Genomic DNA, 3,390 nt, shown 5'->3' with positions numbered 1-3,390 from the left:
TTTCCTAGTTTCTCCCAGCCTCAGAAGACCGCTTGGTTTGGGCTCATATCTGGTATCTCTAACTCTTTTACTATCTCTTAAACAATAAGTTGTCCCAATTTTCTGTGACATTAACCTAAAGATGATCTTTGTGCAGAAGAAAGAAAAAAAATATGTATAATGTTGAGGATTTTAGTGGCTGTCTCCACAAATATCTTAAACAATTTTCACATAGATTCACTGCTCCAAAAACACTATTTTAAAATTATTTTAATTGTGGTTAGAAGATATGTGTTTTGTATGTTGTAGAAGCACAAGTCAGAAATGATGGATAAGTCAGAGATAGGATTTCTAATTTAAGCTGGAAAGTTAGATATTTATTACCTTGAGTTAAAAATTCTTTCTATCCAGAGAAAAGACATATGGTCTTCAGGCAGCACATGAATACAGACAGACAGGCACATGCACAACACACACACACACACACACACACACACACACACACACTCACATACACAAACACTTTTTATTTTTCATAAAAAAAGATGCCCATTTGTGCTGATAAAAAAAAACTTTAGTTTAACAACTTCATGTAGTTTTTGAAAAAGTAGAACTTTACAAGATTATCACGTGCTTTGAATTATTAAAGAAAGTAGAAAACTTTAATAAAGCAAAGTCCCAATGTCCTTAATACAAATATTAAACAAAATTTTATTTCCATAGAAAGGAAAGCCAAAGAAGATATCCTACCCATCTTTTCCCAACCACAATTATTTAACTGACCATCCTTATTAATGTGGTTGCAATATGTACTAAGTTAAGAGTGTTAGCAGAAAAAAACAGTAGAGTGGGATGCCAGGTGGTCTCCAGATTAGAAAATTGATAAGCAGAACTTTCTTTATTTGGGCCTTTACATACTTCCATTCTTTTTTTTTTTTTTTTTTAATTTTAAGCACTCCCCTTGACAAGGATGGAAGAGGCCCTCGGGCCTAACAACACACATACGGTTAAGGCATTGCCACCTACTTCCATTCTTTCTTAAAAGGAATGAGATGCAAGTGAAGATGTTCTTTTCCTTTTTTGCTGCAATTCTTCCAGCAAACGGTTAATTGCTCAGAACATGCTTTTCTATATGTCTTGCAATGGCACAAGGACACAACTATGAAGGTAACCAGAAGCCCAATCAATGAAAAGTTAAAGTTTTTCAATTTCCTTAGAAAAGAATTGTAACATAAGCTACTCCAAACTTAAATTGATCCACAAATATTAATAAACTTAAGCTAATTGTCCAGATTCTCTCATTTGCCAAATTATTATGCCCAGATTATAGAAAATACTATTCTGATCTCAGGAGATTAATCCAAACTTTTTATTTAAAAAGTAGACTTTTAAGTGACACCTTTTGAGGAAATCATTTAGGTCTCCATAATCTCAAGAAGCAACTTTTGGCTAGAACCCAGGAATTGACAGGAGTCAGCAGAGAGCAGTAAGACACATGGTGCTTAAGTGAGCTGGTGAATAGGATATTTTTATTTATTTATTTAAAACAGAACACCCAGAAAGACGAGAAAGATTTAAGATTTGCTCCAATTTAATGTTTGAGGCAATGTTGGTCATAGCCCTTTGAAAATAGTTTATTCATAAATGTTTTCCCAACAAGTTTGACCAAGGTTTCCCCTATACTTTTTATTTATCTTTTATAATCACGTCAGTATAGATTTGTCCAATGAAAGGAAAATATGAATTTTTAAAGAGTTGATCTTTACTCAGAAATGCATCCAGGTTGTTTTAGAAAAATAATCCACTTAACTGAAAAACAATCAGCTGCTCTGATAATTAGATTTATTTATTGTTTATTACCTGATATTTCACAGTCTAAATCTAACCCTAGAGAACTAGGAATTTCTCAATGGAAATATAAAGTATTCTTACTGGTCTCTTTTGTTCAAAATAAGAAAACACCATTCTATTCCCATCTTGCAAAAAATACATGTTTATTGTAAAAATCTGAAAACAATACATAAATAAGTCTGAAAATATAATTAACATTACTCAGATTCCCATTGAAATACAACTACTGTTAACAATTCAATATAAATCTTTCCAGAATATACTATAAATATGTAAATTTAACCAAAATATAAAATTTAACCAAAACGGAATCAAATTGTAAGTCTGTTTTGTAACCTGTATTACTTTTTCCTTTACGTTTTATAAACATTTCCATTCTTCTGTAATTTAATTTAATGGCTTCACGATATTTTATTGCATAGTTGTAATTCTTTATTATTAAACATATCACTTATTTGAGGGTTTTCTTTTCCCTATTTTAAACAGAACTATGCTAAACATCCTTACAGCTACAATTTCCTGCAGATTATTTTCATAGACCAACTTTCAAAGAGAAAGTTTACACCCAGAACTTTTTCTAAGATTTTGATACCTATTGCCAAATTTTAGTCCAAAAATGTACATGAACTTGTACCCCACAGCAGAGTATCAGAGGTGCCCTTTTCCTTGGAGTGTTACACACATATTCTGATGATTACCAAATCAACAGACAGAAAGATAGTTTACTGTTGCTTTACTTGGCCATTTTTTTTCTATTTGAATTGCTCCTTTATGTTACCTGCATCTTTTCTGTGGTTGATAGCCACAAAAGCTGTTAAAAGCCATCATGCAAATAAGTGATGCAAAGATACACTTAGATAACAGATACAGTTTACTTGCTATACCAACTACATAAACTCAAGGTATTTAATTGCCATCTTAAGTATGGAGAGAGACTATTATAAAAATAGAGGAAAAAAAGGTATGGTAAGGTTTCAGTACCTATACTGTACCTGAAATGAAGGATAATTGAGGCATATTTGTATTATGGATAATTTCAAACTTCCATTAGTTATCGTTCATTGTCAATCAATGAGTTCCAAATTGAACAGCCCAAACTGTGTATTCTCTGGAACTCAGTGAAACAGGAGGATATGAGGAGATACCCTCATATCCTTCAGTAGTGCTGAAGAAAAATTTACACTTAAAACCCAGCACTTTAAATTTTTATTTGAAGTCCATTATCCCATAAGTGTTCCACAGATGTATCTTGGGATCAGGAAAAAGAGTAACTCTTTCTACAGTCTTTGAGTTCATGCTGAGATTGCATGTAACTACAAAGGGACAATCACAATCTTTAAACATGTAATTTCTTCTGAAATTTTATGCACTGAATAAATAAGCTAACAGAGAGAGAGAGAGAGAGAGAGAGAGAGAGAGAGAGAGAGAGAGACAGAGATGCATATATTAAAAAAATTAGAGAAGAAAGCAAAATACTCTAATTTTTTAAAATACTTTGCTTAAAATCAGACAGTAAAGACTACTTTAGCATCTTTAGAGCTCTATAGTTGATAATGTGAG

General features: G+C 32.0%; 1 pseudogene; it reads left to right on the top strand.

Annotated features, from left to right (window-relative positions):
• The first annotated feature begins 913 nt into the window (after window positions 1-913).
• On the top strand, window positions 914-1,019 carry LOC141568386 (U6atac minor spliceosomal RNA; annotated as a pseudogene).
• The last annotated feature ends 2,371 nt before the right edge of the window (window positions 1,020-3,390 follow it).

The sequence above is a fragment of the Rhinolophus sinicus genome, linkage group LG13 (genome assembly GCF_036562045.2).
Source record: "Rhinolophus sinicus isolate RSC01 linkage group LG13, ASM3656204v1, whole genome shotgun sequence".
Classification (NCBI taxonomy): Eukaryota; Metazoa; Chordata; class Mammalia; order Chiroptera; family Rhinolophidae; genus Rhinolophus; species Rhinolophus sinicus.
The sequence above is the reverse complement of the archived record's forward strand: the minus strand, read 5'-3'. Positions and strand labels throughout refer to the sequence as shown.